Below are 20118 nucleotides of genomic sequence, written 5' to 3' on the forward strand. Positions count from 1 at the left end.
AAAGTGTCGTCCCAGCTTAGCCTGTGAAGTCCGGAAAAACGAGACTAAATGCATGTGCGTAAAGTGTCGTCCCAGCTTAGCTTGTGCAGTCCGGAAAAACGGGACTAAATGCATGTGCGTAAAGTGTCGTCCCAGCTTAGCTTGTGCAGTCCGGAAAAACGAGACTAAATGCATGTGCGTAAAGTGTCGTCCTAGCTTAGCCTGTGCAGTCCGGAAAAACGGGACTTAATGCATGTGCGTAAAGTGTCGTCCCAGCTTAGCCTGTGAAGTCCGGAAAAACGGGGCTTAATGCATGTGCGTAAAGTGTCGTCCCAGCTTAGCCTGTGAAGTCCGGAAAAACGGGACTAAATGCATGTGCGTAAAGTGTCGTCCCAGCTTAGCCTGTGCAGTCCGGAAAAACGGGACTAAATGCATGTGTGTAGTGTCGTCCCAGCTTAGCCTGTGCAGTCCGGAAAAACGGGACTAAATGCATGTGCGTAAAGTGTCATCCCAGCTTAGCCTGTGCAGTCCGGAAAAACGGGACTAAATGCATGTGTGTAGTGTCGTCCCAGCTTAGCCTGTGCAGTCCGGAAAAACGGGACTAAATGCATGTGCGTAAAGTGTCATCCCAGCTTAGCCTGTGAAGTCCGGAAAAACGGGACTAAATGCATGTGCGTAAAGTGTCGTCCCAGCTAAGCCTGTGCAGTCAAGAAAAACGGGACTAAATGCATGTGTGTAGTGTCGTCCCAGCTTAGCCTGTGCAGTCCGGAAAAACGGGACTAAATGCATGTGCGTAAAGTGTCATCCCAGCTTAGCCTGTGAAGTCCGGAAAAACGGGACTTAATGCATGTGTGTAAAGTGTCGTCCCAGCTTAGCCTGTGAAGTCCGGAAAAACGGGACTAAATGCATGTGTGTAGTGTCGTCCCAGCTTAGCCTGTGCAGTCCGGAAAAACGGGACTAAATGCATGTGTGTAAAGTGTCGTCCCAGCTTAGCCTGTGAAGTCCGGAAAAACAGGACTAAATGCATGTGCGTAAAGTGTCGTCCCAGCTTAGCTTGTGCAGTCCGGAAAAACGAGACTAAATGCATGTGCGTAAAGTGTCGTCCTAGCTTAGCCTGTGCAGTCCGGAAAAACGGGACTAAATGCATGTGTGTAGTGTCGTCCCAGCTTAGCCTGTGCAGTCCGGAAAAACGGGACTAAATGCATGTGCGTAAAATGTCGTCCCAGCTTAGTCCTAGCAGTCCGGAAAAACAAGACTAAATGCATGTGTGTAAAGTGTCGTCCCAGCTTAGCCTGTGCAGTCCGGAAAAACGTGACTAAATGCATGTGCGTAAGGTGTCGTCCCAGCTTAGCCTGTGCAGTCCGGAAAAACGGGGCTAAATGCATGTGCGTAAAATGTCGTCCCAGCTTAGTCTGTGCAGTCCGGAAAAACAAGACTAAATGCATGTGTGTAGTGTCGTCCCAGCTTAGCCTGTGCAGTCCGGAAAAACGGGACTAAATGCATGTGTGTAAAGTGTCGTCCCAGCTTAGCCTGTGAAGTCCGGAAAAACGGGACTAAATGCATGTGTGTAGTGTCGTCCCAGCTTAGCCTGTGAAGTCCGGAAAAACGGGACTAAATGCATGTGTGTAAAGTGTCGTCCCAGCTTAGCCTGTGCAGTCCGGAAAAACGGGACTAAATGCATGTGTGTAAAGTGTCGTCCCAGCTAAGCCTGTGCAGTCAAGAAAAACGGGACTAAATGCATGTGTGTAAAGTGTCGTCCCAGCTTAGCCTGTGAAGTCCGGAAAAACGGGACTAAATGCATGTGCGTAAAGTGTCGTCCCAGCTTAGCTTGTGCAGTCCGGAAAAACGAGACTAAATGCATGTGCGTAAAGTGTCGTCCTAGCTTAGCCTGTGCAGTCCGGAAAAACGTGACTAAATGCATGTGTGTAGTGTCGTCCCAGCTTAGCCTGTGCAGTCCGGAAAAACGGGACTAAATGCATGTGCGTAAAATGTCGTCCCAGCTTAGTCCTAGCAGTCCGGAAAAACAAGACTAAATGCATGTGTGTAAAGTGTCGTCCCAGCTTAGCCTGTGCAGTCCGGAAAAACGTGACTAAATGCATGTGCGTAAGGTGTCGTCCCAGCTTAGCCTGTGCAGTCCGGAAAAACGGGGCTAAATGCATGTGCGTAAAATGTCGTCCCAGCTTAGTCTGTGCAGTCCGGAAAAACAAGACTAAATGCATGTGTGTAAAATGTCGTCCCAGCTTAGCCTGTGAAGTCCGGAAAAACGGGACTAAATGCATGTGCGTAAAGTGTCATCCCAGCTTAGCCTGTGCAGTCCGGAAAAACGGGGCTAAATGCATGTGCGTAAAGTGTCGTCCCAGCTAAGCCTGTGCAGTCCGGAAAAACGGGACTAAATGCATGTGCGTAAAGTGTCGTCCCAGCTTAGCCTGTGCAGTCCGGAAAAACGGGACTAAATGCATGTGCGTAAAGTGTCATCCCAGCTTAGCCTGTGAAGTCCGGAAAAACGGGACTAAATGCATGTGCGTAAAGTGTCGTCCCAGCTAAGCCTGTGCAGTCCGGAAAAACGGGACTAAATGCATGTGTGTAAAGTGTCGTCACAGCTTAGCCTGTGAAGTCCGGAAAAACGGGACTAAATGCATGTGTGTAATGTGTCGTCCCAGCTTAGCCTGTGCAGTCAAGAAAAACGGGGCTAAATGCATGTGTGTAAAGTGTCGTCCCAGCTAAGCCTGTGCAGTCCGGAAAAACGGGACTAAATGCATGTGTGTAGTGTCGTCCCAGCTTAGCCTGTGAAGTCCGGAAAAACGGGACTAAATGCATGTGTGTAAAGTGTCGTCCCAGCTAAGCCTGTGCAGTCAAGAAAAACGGGGCTAAATGCATGTGTGTAAAGTGTCGTCCCAGCTTAGCCTGTGCAGTCCGGAAAAACGGGACTAAATGCATGTGTGTAAAGTGTCGTCCCAGCTTAGCCTGTGAAGTTCGGAAAAACGGGGCTAAATGCATGTGCGTAAAGTGTCGTCCCAGCTTAGCCTGTGCAGTCCTCGACAGCTTATCAGGCTCGAAACTTTCCAGTTGTGTGATATTTTTCGTTAAAGTAAGTCCTTTCGTAGCGAAAATGAAGTAAATGCGAAAAGTGTCGGTCCTTATTAGCCTGTGTGGACTACATAGGCTAATCTGGGACCCAAATGCATTATGCCACGTTTTTCTAGAGCGAGGCTCATACAAATATATTTTAGATAACGTTGGTTTCCCCATTGTGACCCCTAATTAAAGCCAATTTTACCAAGGGCGACTACTCTGCATTAATGTTTATAAAAACATTCGGATGAGCTTCCTTTTAAAACACATGGGGGCGCCAAACGGGGAGTTATATTGTCCGAGATGGCAAAAATACGAAAATAATCATTTGTAAGCATAAAATAAAAATAAATGTGTTGGATTTTGTGGAATAAATGATGCGCAACTTAAAAATATCATTGTCTATGATCACTCGTGAATTATTCCACCAACATGATTAAAGTAAAGAAATTGTAATCTGAAGAAAATTAGCACGCATCCGAGACTATGCCTATTAAATGTTTATCTGAAAACTACCATTATGTTTTGATATCTTACAGAATCACCTGTTTTGAATTTAACGTGTCTATCTTCATTTATGTGCTCATTTAAAAGATAGTGTATATGTCATAAGGTATGAACTCAAACACTGTTTTCGTTCGTGAATAATCAAACGAAACAGAGCTGTCTTTTGTAAGGAATCAATCGAAACCGATTTGTATCTCGTTTTGAGTAAAGTCAGTTGTTGTTTGCAAATAATCGATCTAAATATACAGTTTTATTTCCAAGGAATCAATATATCCTGAGATGCGGTTCGTACGAAATCAAACCAACCAGAGTTGTTTTTCGTATACATCAAACGAAACAGTGTTTTCCATCTTTGAGTATCAAATTAAACAGAGTTAACATCAAACTATAAGAAACAAAACCGAAACAATTATCTTTTGAAATAAATCTTACGACACGTAGTTGGGTTTTAAGAAATTAAACCAATCATAATTGTCTTTTGTAAGGAAACAAGGCAAATTAAGTGTGTAAGTTCGTTTTTAAGGAAACAAACCTTACATATTTTTCTTTCGATATCGTTCGCTTTTACCCAGACCAACGTTGTAATTCGTACAAAATCAAATCAAACACGGTTGTTATTCGTAAGGAATCAAACCAAACTGAGTTGACGCTTGAAAGAAATCAAAAGAAACAGAGTCGTCATTTGTATAAATTCAAACAGAACAAGATTGTCGTTCGTATACATTCATACCAAACAAAGCTGTCGTTCGTAAAAAAATCTTACAAAACAGATTTGTGGTTCGTATTAATTCATACCAGAGTTGTCGTTCTTAAGGTATCAAACCAAGTGGTTTGGGATGGAAGCTCATGGTAAATGAATTCCATGAATGTAAATATCAATTTATTTGCCGACGTTAGCCTATATAGTCCGTGACGGAAAGATCAAGACGAGTTTATAACCTTAATTTTATAAACGCAACAAAACACGTACAACCACTGAATATGAAATGAATATTACATTTATTTCTCTTCCGTTTCATGGTACAACTAAACAACATATTATATTTATATCTACTATATTTAAACTCGCAAGGTTGGGATGAATGTCGACCATAACATTGGACTTGCGTTTACCAGACTTAGTCTTTAAAAATGAAAGCGTGGAAAGTAAAATAATTTTGAAATAAAACAGTTCGATAGAACTAACAATTAGAAACGGTAATCCGAACAATGATGACGTTACTGCACATAGCTGTTATTGCATCAGCCTTCAAAGATGAATGCTCACTGGGCAATTGACAGAATATCCACAAAAAGTAAATGGATATTTCATAGCAAGGGATATCAACAATTCACCTGTACATCAGGAGTTGCCGTTCGAAAGGAATCAAACCAAACAGAGTTGCCGTTCTAATGGAACCAAACCAAACAGAGTTGTCGTTCTAATGGAATCAAACCAAACATCGTTATCGTTCTAATTCAATCAAACCAAACAGAGTTTTCATATGTCAAACGCAAACAAACAAAGAAATTGCACTTTGGTCGTTCGAGATAACAAATATGTTGGCCGTGCTCTGTGCAAAAGGGGTTTAATGCATGTGTGTAAAGTGTCGTCCTAGATTAGTCTGTGCAGTCCGCAAAGGTTAATCTTGGACGACACTTTCCGCCTAAACTGGATTTGTGCTAAGACGAGACATTAAGTAAACAAAAATTACCATAAACGCGGAAAGTTTCGTCCCTGATTCGCCTGTGCGGACTGCACATGTTAATCTGGGACGACACTTGATGCACATGCATTAAACCCCCTTTTGACAGAGCACGGTCCATATGTTTGATTATGCATGGTAGGTAACATTACGTTGCGTATGTACTCGTTTTGTGCGAAATAACGTTTTACTGCTGATATAATCTTGAAGTGGTATGTTGATCTGCGTATTTTGCAACAAATAGATTAAATTAGAATTACGGATGTCCACTTGTCGCATTCGCCCCATGTGCACTACGGAAATAACAATGAACGCGCCGGATGCTGTTAATGTATCACCCGATGTACGGAACAGAACAGTTCAATGGGCAAAAACTGTGTTATATTACGGGCATATTAAACAAGCATAACATAATAAATAATTTGCAAATACTTTTGATAGAAGTACGATAATTGTCTACAATATGACTGAGGTTTTCAATTTTAAGTCGTCCGTCCTGTGACTGTACAGTAAAGCGACGCTTACAGGATTTCTACTGGATTTTATTATACGAGTTTTAGGTAAGTCGAATTGAATTTTTGTTTACAAATTTGTTCGATTCATCGACAAGATATGTTGATATTGACAGCAGCTACTGAAAAAAGATATTGGCCGTGCTCAGTGAATCATTGGTTAAATGCATGTGCGTAAAGTGTCGTCCCGGAATTCCGCAAAAGGCTAATCAAGGACGACATTTTTCGCTTGTATGGTAACTTAAGTTTACAGAAAGTCTCTTCTAAGCAAAAATCCATTTTAGGCGGAAAGTGTCGTCTCTGATTAGCCTGTGCAGACTGTGCAGACTCATCTGGTACGACACTTAACGCACCTGCATTAAACCCCTTGTTCATATATCGCCGCTCATATGTTGATATTCACAGCAGGTACGAACATTCTTATAGAATCCATGATTCTAACATGACCTTCCTGCTTAATTCGAAATTCTTCTGTGAACTGCATTGTATCTTTATCGCGTCCGAAGGACTTGTTTACCGATTATCATACCTTTAAACGTATTAGTTATTGTATATTATAACACACATTTAATATTCGGAATAGTCTTTATTAAAATAAAAGCACACACAGTTGAATAAAAAATATTGCCATGATCGGAATTCGAACCTGGAACCCTTTTGAAGTGAACTGTCACACGCTATCTTTAAACCTTTTTTTAAACCACATTTGAGTGCAAGTAAACAAACTATGAACAAGTCCTGTGAAAAAGAGTGGTCGGCTTTGACATATGACATCATGTAATTTACATGTTTTATACAAATTTAATGCGACGTCACCTTTATTAATAAAAAAACTGATCATTTTTTGTGTCGGTACTTACTTTCGCATGTGTTAATTTACTTTTTACAAATAAATAAGTATTACCGGTATGGTTATAATATAATTTCTTTCTCCGTGTACATTTTTTGCAACACTCTCGTGTTTATGTTACACTAATGCTTGTATTTAACAAATACTAGTATATGGGAATAAACGTGAAATACTGTAAAATCATATAAATTCGTGTGACATTTAGTTTCCGTAGAATTTGTAGGTTTACCGCTCCACGAATGTAATACAAACACATTAGAAAATGATCGGCGTAAATTCCTCTGTTTTCCCCAAATCACAAATCCACAAATTAACGTGTCTACATAAATTCATTATTTCAGAAACCATGAAATTTCATGGCGACAAATGCAAATGAGTTTACAGTAATTGACAGTTTATTTCTTGATAATGCATTGCAATTGTTTAGGTCATTTGTAAGTCAATAAGTATGGTCCGACATTTTTTCGTAAGACTGTATTTGTGTTTAGAAGAGACTTCATTCAAACAAATTCTATAAAATAGAAACGTGTAGTCCCTGATAATCATGTGAAGACTGCTCATGCTAATCAAGGACGACACTTTACGCACTTACATCAAGCCCCATATTCCCAGATCAAGGCTCCACTATTTATTTGCTGTTTGTCTCCGTATGCTTCATTAAACTGTGCTTATCTCTCCAGCATTGAATGGCAAGGTTCAGGGGTGAACTTGAACCACATTCGATAATTTAATTTGGACGTTTGTTCCTAAGCCCGAAAATACGTTCCACACCGGTATCAGTGTACAAGTATGAAACGTGTATGCATCGTTCTGTATAACATGAAGTTTCGCACACGTATTTTTATCATCATGTGTTTAAGTCATAATTCTTTTTTTAACAAAGAATTTCCATAACACAAATATCGCAACTTGCCACACAATACGAAATACGCCGTCGTGGGATTCGTTAAGCTTTACGTACCGAGGTCTATTCGTAAGGCTGACTGCATATCAAGCCAGTATGCAACAATGGTGTTATTATTCTAAGTTATGAAGTAGGTACTTGCATAGGTAAGTACACTGCTTGATGTTTAAGTTCGCTTCGTAACAGAGTGGGTATGTTTACCGAAACTCAAAATTACCGAAACTCCGCAGGGTCGTTAATGAGGAATTAATTACGTATTGGGGTTATGTTCGTTTACCAGTCTATTGTAAGATTTATGTGTCAAGAGGCTAAAAGAAAGACATTTATGCGGTTCCGAAAACATTAGATTGCTTCGTGATAACTTATGTCGCATAAACGAATGAGCAAAAACAACAACATAAACTCTACCCTACGCCCCTCAAAAAAACAAAACAAAAACAAACACACCCCAAAAAAACAAACACCGTCAACTACAAATGAAAACAAACAAAAACGACAACATAATCAAAGCGCTGAAGCCACTGAAGTTGTTCGCCCTTGATTAGCTTGTGCGCATTGTACAGGATAATCAGTGTGCACAGGCTAATCTTATTTGACATGCGTTAAGCCCAGTTTTCCCTGAAAGCAGCCAATATGTACATATTTCAATGGTAAACTAGACTGGCCAATGTCGTCTTACAAGCTGGTATATACACTCACTGCAGAAGTAGAGCAGAAGCATTTGTCGTATGCAGTGCAGGCAGGCAGCGGTAATCACTCCTAGCATAGTGAGTTGCGGTTCTTACCGTAGCTAAGGCTTCTTAGCACATACTGATTTGCAAAATATGCTCTGTAAATTTAGTCGGCCGCAAACGCGACCAACTTAAAACTACAGCACACACAATAAAAACAAACACAAAAATAAAACATGACCAACCGATTTTTTTCTTATTTCCTTTTTTAAATAATTTCTTAAGTATCAAATGATTGTTCTGCGTCATTTAAGTGTGACCACTACTAATTTCTGTTAAATGTTTATTAATCGTTCAATGTAATAGAAGCAAAATATAATATTTGTTTTGTTATGACTAATGTAATCTCCGTGGATTGTCACCGGATGTTGTTTGATGTCATGTTATTCCGTCATATACGTTTACTTTTGCGTTGTATGTGGACACCTTTTACAAAGTAAAATACAAAATGATGCCAGTATGTACATGAGTCTGGCTTAGTTTGGGAGAACGGGGTTTTATGCATTTGGTTTTCCGGATATGGATGAATAGCCGATTAATGGAAGTGAGTTGTCCAAAGTATAAGGATATCTGACAAAGTATTAAACTGTCTAAAAATATATGAGCGAATCTTTTGTATGACAAAATAAGTTTCAATAATGAGTCTCGCTCTAGAAAAACGGTGTTTAATGCATGTCTCGCTCTAGGAAAACGATGTTTTATGCATGTCTCGCTCTAGGAAAACGGAGTTTAATGCATGCGTCGCTCTTGGAAAACGGGTTTTAATGCATGTCTTACTATAGAAAAAGGGTGTTTAATGCACGTCTCGCTGTAAAATAACGAAGTTTAATGCATGTCTCACTCTAGAAAAACGGTATTAAATGCATGTCTCACTCTAGGAAAACGGTGTTTAATGCATGCCTTACACAAGGAAAACGGTGTTTAATGCATGTGTGCAAAGAGTCGTCAATATTAAGTGATGCAGTCCGCGCAGGCTAATCAGGGACGACAGTTTCCGCCTAAACTGTATTTTGGATAAGAATGTAATAGCTGTTAACAATACATACCATAAATGCGGAAAGTGTTGTCGCTGATAAGCATGTGCGGACTTCACAGGCATATTTGGATTGACACTTTGCACTCTTGCAATAAATCCTGTTTTCCAAAATCAGGACTCTTTATATACATATTGACACGGATTTAGCCTGGGTAAAATGAAAGAATGAACAATATTTGCTAGAGCCATCTCTATAAGTAATAGTATTTTTTTCCAGAGGCCGATTTTATAAGCAACCCGCCGAGCACGTGGTGTGACGGGTACATGACATGTCGACAAAGCAAGCAGACCATGTTGAGCTGGGGGATGTGGAAGGTTGGAACAACGGACCTGAAGATACAATATCCCGTTTGGCTCTACGGGTTCGAAGTGCGAATCCACAACAAAATTATACGAATTATGTTAAAAGTATATTTTCGAAATAGTTTAAGTATAACAGTTGGCAAAGGATGACGAAAATATAGCCGGTGAATCAATTAAGAATGCTTATGGTTTTTTCAGCGAGGTACGCGGACAAGATAATATATTAAATTTGAACGCAAAAATTGATTAAATTATTAAAATCGGCGTAATTAGCTTCATTAGATCACGTTGACCATACCCAACAACCAAACGGGATGCAGGGATCACAATTCCCATCCTTTAGTCGAATTATCCATCAGAGGACTGGTAACGATTGTCATGTTATGTCCGAGAGTTTTTTCTCACAAGAGAGATGTTGCTCTACTTTGTGAAAAAAGTTTATGAATACACGTGTCGATGCGAAAAAATATATTATTCTCTTTTTAAGTATTAAATTGTTTCGCCGTGCCTCAATTATTAGAGAGCGCAGCAAGCGCAAGTGATTTCTCCCTCGATTTACTTACTCGAAGCAGTCAGTCAAAAAGTAAATTCGTAAAGACGGAATAATGATTAACACTTTAAAATCCTGTAACTTTGTGCACTCAGTCTAAACATTATTTTCTTATCGTTTACCTTATATACGTCAATTTGGTGATGTTTGCTTGTATACATTTTGAATTTCTATATATAAGTAATTTATTGCGTTTTCATTCTGCCTTTTTAGTCCGGTCGACACAATAAGAAATTAAGCAGTTTTAACTGGAAAGGGTGTTAAATAATTACAAATTCATTCAAAGCCATGCTTTGTGGTAATGATCACGAGAAATCTATTGATGTTTTTTTTTTTAATTTTCAGACAGATTCTTCATTCTCGACCAATTACAAAGCTACATGGCCGCCTCAATTCGTTGTGTTAGAGGTAAGAGATAATGTATATATCAATACATAGTAGATGCAAGTATTGCATTACTTTACATTGTAAAACATTTTTTTTATCAAATGACAAATCCCAATCAATATGAAAAAATTAACTTAAATTATGTATTGCCTATATTGTGGCTCCACTTTAAACGTGTTCTATGCACTGTTTTAATGGCTGCCTTCAGTAGCAAATTGCAAAATTACATTTTTTTTTCTAATAAATTGAAATTGTAAATGTTTAATTCAATGTCATTTTTACCGAATTATCCCTCATTAATATAGACATAATTACGTTTCATATATATGTCTAATTGTGTTTATTAATTAACCTCTAAACACAGATAGTACATTTCCGTTAAATGTATATTTGTTGTTGTTTTTTCGTCACTTTATAGGCACACTATTAGATGAGGACTTGAACAAGTTCATTTGAGCAGACACACGCAATTTGTCAGAATCATACAAGTGGATCACATGTGCTGTCAGTGACGGACACAAATTTGGAAAAGTTTAGTATAAGCTCGGATATTATAAATATGACGTTTTGGATCAAAAGTGTTGAAGTAGGAACATTTCTAAACTGTAAGTTTATATCTATAAACTATATTTATGTTTCAAAGAGTGTAAGTATGAACAATCTTAGTTCATTATGTGTACATGTAAGCTTCCGTTTATCTCAGTTGGAAGAAAACTAAGCATTTTTTCTGTGGGTCGTTTGCTTTAGTTCCAAAAATTAAAGTTTACTAATACAGAAATCGGTAATTGGATGGACTAATTTCGGATGGTGGGTATTATACATTTTGTATCTTAGAAAATGAGGAAATTATAAGAGGCTGGCTACACAACTTGAAAATAGAAAAACAAGGGAAAATATTTGCTATGTTTAATATTTACGGTCCAAACGCGGATAAAATACGGATTTTTTAACACCTTGGATATACATATCCAGCAGTATAATGATCATTCACTAATCCTAGGTGGGAATTGTAACACTGTTATTAACTATAATTTAGATAAAGTGAACGGTCAATCCGATACAAATAAAAAATGAAACAAAAAAACTAAAATAAACAATATAAAACAATGATATATTTGCTATATGGCATTAAAAAAATCCACATAAAAAGTATACACATGGCATTCAAACACTCGACCGCCTATATTTTGTTTTTTAGATTATTTTTTAATATCTCAGGACATTATAAATTGTTTCTTAGATTGCAACATTTCCACAGGGTTCAAATCGGACCAGTCAATAATATCAATAAAATTAAATCTACATTTATATTGCAGAGGTCCCAGGTATTTTAAAATAAATAATTCATATTTATTGGAACAAGAATATCAAAGTTTTGTCCGTGCGTCTATATCGGAAATCGCAAATATCAATCGCGAAACTAGCCCAAATACTTTATGAGAAATAATTAAAGAGAGCATTCGAGGAGAAACAGTTAAATATGCCATCAAAATAAATAGAAGGAAAAATGAACAGGAAGAAACACTTAAATCAAGAATGACAGAGTTAGAACAACAACTAACAAATATATATAGTATATATACATATATATACAATGTTGGTATATATTTATATATATATATAGCGAGAGAGAGAGAGAGAGAGAAGAGAGCGAGAGAGAGCAGAGAGATAGAGTCGAGAGCGAGAGAGAGAGAGAGCGAGCCGCCGATCGCGATCTAGAGAGCGACGTCGTCGCGCTACCGCGCTGAGCTAGCTCCTCGTCGCTCTCTCTCTCTCGTTCTCTCTCGTCTCTCTCTCTCTCTCTCTCTCTCCTCTCTCTCTCTCTCTGCTCTCTCTAGAGAGAGAGATTTCAATGTTGTGCAATAGCAATAACAATGATTAAGATAAATGCAAACAATTGATCGACTCAAAAAGTGAACGAACTAATCTTATTGAAAATAATATAAAAATAATTCTGCTAGGAGGTAAGGCACAGTGGATTGAAGGCTCCGAAAAAAACACCAAACATTTTGCAAATCTGGAAAAAAGCGAGCAGAAGCCAAAACTAAAAACTAATATATTAAGCATAATCAAAGACCAAAATACATACTTAATCACAAAGCAAACTTTTATAAAAAAATATCAAAAATACCCCAATATAGATAAAACAATTGTGAACGTTTCTTTACTGTCATCTGCAATAAAATGAGTCCAGAACAAACGCAAAATAAACAAAGTATATATCAGAGCACGAATGCGCTATAGCATTTAAAGACATGAACAACAATGAAAGTCATGGATCTGATGGTATATCTGCAGATTTTTTATAACATATTATGGACATTTATTAAGTTATATGTTTTCAACCCTCTAAGTTACTCTTTACACACAAATTAACTTACAGAATTGCAAAAATAAATCATAAGTACTTTACTCCCCGAGACCGGAAAAGACCACCTTTTGATTGATAACTGGAGACCTGTCTTACTTTTAAATGTTGATTACAGCTAAGCTACACAAGTCATTTCCAATGGCACAAAACCTTTCTTAAATCACACTCAGTACAAACCAAATCGGATTTATCAAAGGGAGGTACATTCGCGAAAATGTGAGACTTTTACAAGAAAGTATTGGATTTATTAATGGATGCAATTAACGAAAGCGGCCTAACTTTTTTTTCTGATTTTAATAAAGCCTTCGACAGTCTTGATCATGAATTTATGTTTAAATTTCTGTGCCATTTCGGTTTTAATGAACACAGTTTACAGTGGGTTATTTTATTCTATAAAGATGTTACAAATAATGGGCATTTTTCGGAGTTTTTCTGTATAAAAAGAGAGACAATGTCAGACATTGATATCCTTTATCGCCTTACCTTTTTATTGTTTGCATTGAATTGATGTCGATGTATCGAGGCATATAACTTAACACAAAAGTAAAAGGAATACACAAAAATTATGTAAAACTTAAACAGACACTTGTTGCTGATGACGCCTCTTTCAGACTTGACGGTTCTCGTATATCGATTGAAACATTAATAAAAATCATAGAAGAATTTGCAGCAGTATCCGGACTAACATTAATCAGACAAAATTATAAAATCCTTAAAATAGGAGCCCTTAAAATTACCAAATCGAGTTTTGCTAACATAAACAATTCATCTGGAACTCTAACCGTGGCTCAACTTTAGAGACATAATTTAGCAACGAACCATCAGAAATAATGTCATTAAATATTCCTGGAAAAATTCATGCTTTTGAAACTTGTTTGAATAAATTGAAACGGTGGAAACTATCGTTATTTGGTAAATTTACAGTTTTAATTTGTTGTGCAATACCCAAGCTTGTATATCCATTAACTCTTTTACCAAATCCATAAGGAGAAATCATTTCAAAAATAAATACGTAGTGTATGAAATTTCTGTGGGATGAAAAACATGATGAAATTTCCAGACAGCGGATTATACAAAAATATGCCTATGGTGGTTTAAACTTGTTAGATATTGACATATTCTTAACACCCCTCAAAGCCAGTTGGTTGAAAAGATTTATAATTCAATCAGAATCACAAATGATTAAAATTTATACCAATATGCTAAATAACTATGGCGGGATGTAAATTTTCTAATCAAATAACATGCCAAAGATGTAAGAGACCTAAACATAAAATCTTAGTTATTAAAAAAACATCCTGTGTGGATGGGTTAGTGTTTCATTACAAAAATATTAAACACCAATACAAAAGCAAATTATCTGGAATTATATTTTGATAAAAACGAAAATAAAACTTTTTTATTAATCATAGCTAGAAAAGGTATTCTATATATTGAATATATATATATATATATATATATATATATATATATATATATATATATATATATATATATATATATATATATATATATATATATATATGTATATATGATTTAAGGAAAAGATTATGTTGCAGTTTCCAAGATATAATAAATCTTTATGAAATAGATTAAGCAGCCTTTATAAAATACCACTTAATTGTCAAAAGCGTATCTGTCGATTGGAAAAAATAAACGCAAATAAAACGATATCATTTAAACCATCCCTCAATACATGCTTAACATAATAACAGAACATGCAAAAGCTTACAAACTAGTTTATAAATATTGTATACTAAAACTCACACCTGAAGAGTTCAAACAATTTGACAAATTGAAAGACATGCTAAATAATCCAGACACTCACCAAAGAAGTATCTTCAGTCAATCAGTCCATGGAAATATTGACACCAAACTTAGACACTTCCTGTTTAAATATATCATGCGCATTTTACCAAAAAATACTTACCTACATAAATGTCATCTCGTTCCCTAAACATTATGCGATTTTTGTCATATGCACTCAGAAACGAATATTCACGTATTCTGGGATTGTCATTTCATCCAAAAGTTCTGGATGGATATCAAACACGTTATTTACAGCACGTTAGAAAGGTTAGAAAACATTGAATTCTATTTTGCAATTATATCATTCTTCAATTTGACCTAAGCTGACAAATGCACATGTTTTAAACGCCTTAATAGTATTGGCTAAATACTCTATCTTTAAATGCAAATATAAAAAAGCGACACCGCAAATAGATGATTTTTCTCTTTTTAAAATAATATAATTAAACTCGATGAATTAAAGCGACAACACAAAGTAAAAACAAAATATGGTATCCTGACTGGGCTCTTTTTATGCTCAATAAGTACACAAACCCTAAATAAACCTTTTAATATACTTTGCTGCAAAGGTACCCCTACCTCAAAGCAACACACACTTTTTTTTTCTTTTTTTTTGTTTGCTGTGTTTCTATCCATATATTTATGTACTTTTGTAATTCTATTCCATGTTGGTGAACGTTTAAACATATTTATTCACACCAACCATAGTCTTCATAGATGCTTTGTAAACGAATTATATCGAAAAAAAGTGAAACAAATATTCTAAAGATTATGTTTTTCATACATTATATGTTCTGCAAAATATATTATGCTATAAATATATACGATCGAAATAAAAAATGGAATAACAAAAGAAGAAGTGAAAACAATACATACATGTTTTAAACTTGTTTACATTTGATTTAATTGCATGTTTGGGATTTTAAAGTGACTGGTAAGTTAGACATACCGCATTTTATCGTTTTATTATTTTACAATGTTTGAACATATTTATTTGCCTATTACTAAATTTTTGAGACTATAAATCTGCTTTTCATGTTGAACTTCTTTTAGGATCTGTTTGGCAATATTGAGGTCACTGTTTACGGAACATAATCTTTCCGGGAATTAAGTATCGTATACAATATAAGAATTTTAAAAGTTACACTCATTTACGTATATTCCGTCACAAATATGTCATTAGCTTTTCATACACTTTACCTATTTTTAAGTGATATACATTATTTAAAATGTCGATATTAATATTAGAATGAATAGACAATTTAAGTAAATGCCGAATTTGAGCCGCCTTAGTTAAATCCTTGTTATGCATTTGTTACATTTGTATAGGCATTTGTTTATGAATCGAACATATTGACCCATTTTCTCATTCATTATAAAGTTCGCCATTTAAATAATCTACGTCATTCATTAAGAAAATGACAAATACCACACACATTGTTCAAAACCGTGAACACAATAGTTGGTTTAATATAAATTCTTGAAATATCATTGTTGGTCCATTATACGTATGTTGTTTTATTTCCGTATATTTTTAAAGCCAGTTTTAATCATTTTATCTTTGCCTGTAGTCAAATTTGGGACACAGGCCGCAAACTACCTTCCACCAGGAGTCTCGATTCTGGGCGTGTATCTCGAGCTTCCCCATGTTTGGCCCATGTGCTTATCATCTGCATTCAGGTTCCGGAGCAAGGTGTTTCTAGACCACCCTCTCTTCCTTTTTCCTTGGGGTTTCTATGTGAGAGTTGCCTTGTCGCATTGGATGCAGGCTTGCAAAGGGTGTGGCCTATCAACCGCCAACGTATCTGTATGATGTCTTCTTCAACTGGCAGCTGCTATGTTCTTCTCCATAATTATTCGTTGTTGATCTTGTCTGACCAGCGAATCTTGAGGATCTTTCTGAGGCAGGTGTTGATGAAGACATTAATTTATTTATGGTGGTGACAGGGGTTATCTGGGTCTCTGTTCCATAGAGGAGAAGTGGTTTCACGATGGTATTGAAGAGCCTACACTTGTTGGTGATGCCAATATCGCTGGATCACCAGATGTTCTTCAGCTGCTGGAAGGCTGCTCGTGCTTCACTGATGCGGGTTCTTACATCTGCATCCGTTTTTACCTGGATGTATTGAATGCTGCCGAGATAGGTAAAGCTGTCCACCTCCTCCACCGCCACGCCTTGGACTGTGATGGGTGTGTTGTTGGATGCGTAGGTCCTGAACATATTGCTGTTCCCTTTGTTGATTGTGAGGCCCAGTCTAGCTGAGTTGCCCGCTACCATGCTTGTTGGGTGTGGGAGAGAAGAGCCTGATCATCGGCAAAGTCTAGGTCTACCAAATGTTTCCAGAGAGTCCACTGATTCCATTCCGCCTCTGCTCCGTCGAAGTCTTCATTACCCAGTCTGTGGCCAGCAGAAAAATAAAAGGTGAGAGTTAGCAGCCTTGCATCACTCCGGTTCTCACTTTAAAGGCGTCCGTGAGCTGTATGCCACAAACGATTCTGCAGGTCATTCCTTCTTAAGACTTCCTGTTTAAATCAAGTCTTAATAAAAATGCTTGTCAACTTTTTTCAGTCTTCGACTGTTGTTGGAAAAACTACCACGAGGTTGACACGTATCAATCAATTCCGCTTCTGGAAATTTCGACGTTTAAAAAATACGACTGAAATGTGAAATAAATATGTGCACATTTAAAATTACATTTTTAGAGGGGGGATTGATAGAAAATAAGGGAAAATACTTCAAGTATATTTTCATTCCTCAAATAGGAATAACATCCCTTGTCACTTAAGTTTAATTGTGAATGCGTTCTGTTTTGTTTTTATCAAATTTTAATCAAATTATTGCATGTACATTTGTTCGTTAAGCAATATAATGTGTATGTTTTCTTTTTTTCTTTTAAATTTTACAATAAGTGTTTTCATGAATAATAATCATTCATCATAAATTATGATTACGTTTGAAAACATTTGATACATATGTGTATTACATGTTTCAAAATTATGTTTTAAGCATTATAGAAGACTTCATTTATGGATTAAGTTTAAGACTAGATTTGACCATTTATTTTGATGAGCATGCAGAAAATGTTTATAATCTGTAGCACGATTTAAAGAACAAATTAAAACAACTCAAATAAACTGTTACCAAATACAAATCAATAGTTAAAAGTTATTGTGTCAATCTATAAATGCTATGTTACAATATAAATACGAACTTTATATTGTTGAATAACTTAACAAAAATACAAGAAATTCCGAGCGCTAATTTCCAATGAGGCATTTAGATAAAATTGCCCTTATTTCCCCTAAGACTGTGTGTAGAATTAAGGTCGTGACATACACTTCAAATGCTTGTTCCATTCTATCTATACGTATAAAACACTTTAAAGGGACCTTTCACGTTTTGGTAAATTGACAAAATTAACAAAAAAGTTTTAGATTCTCAAATTTTTCGTTCGTTGCAGTTATGATATATGCGAGTACACAGTAATACTAAGCGTTTACCATACTCTAAAATATCCATTCTATACATCTTTTGACGATTTTAGAACATGAAACTTATAAGTCGTTACAAGCGGGAAACGATTGAATCATTTCGATAGTTATGTTGTTGTCGTTATCTTATATGACACTACGAGGATTGCTTACATAAAGTATACAATACAACACTCGCTGTATTAGAACTGATGGCCGAGTGGTTTAAATATTAGACTTCAATTCCACGGGTCAGTGATTTGAGCCCAGTTGAGGGTCTTTTTTTTCTTTTCTAATTTTAGCCTTGTTTTTTTTTACTGGAGCTATTTAGTTTCAATGTTTACATTTATCAATATAAAGCATTAAATGACAGACTTCAATACATGACAAAATCTGTGAAAAATTCTCTTTAAGCTTTATTTTTTCTGTTGGTCCTTTGTTTTTCTAGCGGAAGACCTCATAGTTCATTGTTTTGTGCTCGACCAACATGGCGAGGTACGAAAAGACAACTGTACCAAAAGCTATTCGTCTGTCTGCGTAAACGGTAAGTAGAAATAACTTATAACGTTCGATTAAACGGTGTTTATCGAATGAACCACAACGATTTTAAGTTTATATTAATAGGAATTACATTTTAATCGCGTTAGTGACTGGAGATTTGTTAATGACTAAAACATAGGTTATGCAATTTGTAATACTGATTTTAAAGATGCGTATGCGTATAATTGCTGATTATGATTGTGATTATGAGTATGAAGATGACAAATCTTATGCTGCTGCTGATAATGCTGCTGCTGTTGTTTTTGCCTTCGATGTTTATGATTTTGATGACCCTGAAGATGAAAAAGGGACATACAATGATAATCATGTTGTTGTTGTTTTTTCTGATATAGATGTTACTTTTGGTGGTGTTGACGTTGACGAAGATTATATCAACAATAAACAACAATTTGCAGTTCTTAAGCGCATAAAATAGTAATTACCATACAAAAGAAAGGCGCTGTGTTGTTTATTCATATGTGAAAAACTGATAACTGAAAAAAATAGTTCGAATATTACAATAGTGATAGATTTGTAAGCATTTGCTTTAACAACTATTTTAATGTTATAACATGATTTAGGATCGGGTTTATAATTCGTTCTTTAATGTGCAACAACATATTTTTAAATTATTTAGTTTTGTTGTTTACACATATTGTAAACTGTTAACCAAAGAGTGATATCTTTAAAGTGTCTCAGTCCCATAACTTCGCTTTGGAACACATATTTTTTATTGTTTTTACAAAACTTAGATATTCGAAATAGTCGGGATTCGAAAATTTGGGTGAAATATCTCCAACGCATACCCTCAGCCACTAAAATATTTCATTTGTAATCTGCAAGTTAAACATTTATTATCCACTATCAATCTTAATGATAGCACTTCTGTGATTTCGGTCGATGTTTATTCATAATCACAACGATAGTATTCACGTTGTTCGTAGTCATTCGTGTCATTTCGCTTGTTTGCATATAATGTATTATTTCTTATTAAAATCTATATTATTTAGATTGCTTTTTTCCAATATGTAAACAATTCTTTTTCAGGTCAGCTTGGAAAAGGATGATCCCCGAGAAACTTGTCAAATACGTGTGACACCACTTCTCGTTAGTGAGGCTATTGGCTTTAGCTAATAAACTTTTGTAAACACAAAGTCAGAAAAATGTATCGCAGTCAGGTGCGTGTTTTCCAAAAGGATAAAATGCACGTATGTGGGATGTTGGCAGACGAAAAAGATCAGATAGTTCATACAGATTTTTATATTTTTACAATTGTTCATTTCGAAAAAATTTCGTTGATTTACTTCCAAGGATGTTTCAAAGACCATGATACGTGAATTTTTATATGAGCATTTTAAGTGTAAAAACGTGCTTAGAAATAACTAAAATATATTTCGTTCGTAAAACAATT

The 20118-nt window shown here is 36.1% G+C and overlaps 1 long non-coding RNA gene across 2 annotated transcripts in view; it reads left to right on the forward strand.

The window, feature by feature from the left end:
- Window positions 1–5550: 5550 nt before the first annotated feature.
- The window catches only part of LOC127860699 (uncharacterized), a 17382-nt gene continuing 2814 nt past the window's right edge, over window positions 5551–20118 (forward strand). The window contains exons 1-6 of one of the 2 annotated variants that reach the window (XR_008039896.1): window positions 5551–5803; window positions 9494–9645; window positions 10475–10537; window positions 10935–11121; window positions 18616–18711; window positions 19755–19870. This is a non-coding gene — a long non-coding RNA (uncharacterized LOC127860699). Of the gene's footprint in view, window positions 5804–9493; window positions 9646–10474; window positions 10538–10934; window positions 11122–18615; window positions 18712–19754; window positions 19871–20118 lie in introns of those variants that run through there. The other variant, XR_008039897.1, reaches the window with a different exon arrangement.

This window comes from Dreissena polymorpha, chromosome 15 (genome assembly GCF_020536995.1).
Source record: "Dreissena polymorpha isolate Duluth1 chromosome 15, UMN_Dpol_1.0, whole genome shotgun sequence".
Taxonomy (NCBI): domain Eukaryota; kingdom Metazoa; phylum Mollusca; class Bivalvia; order Myida; family Dreissenidae; genus Dreissena; species Dreissena polymorpha.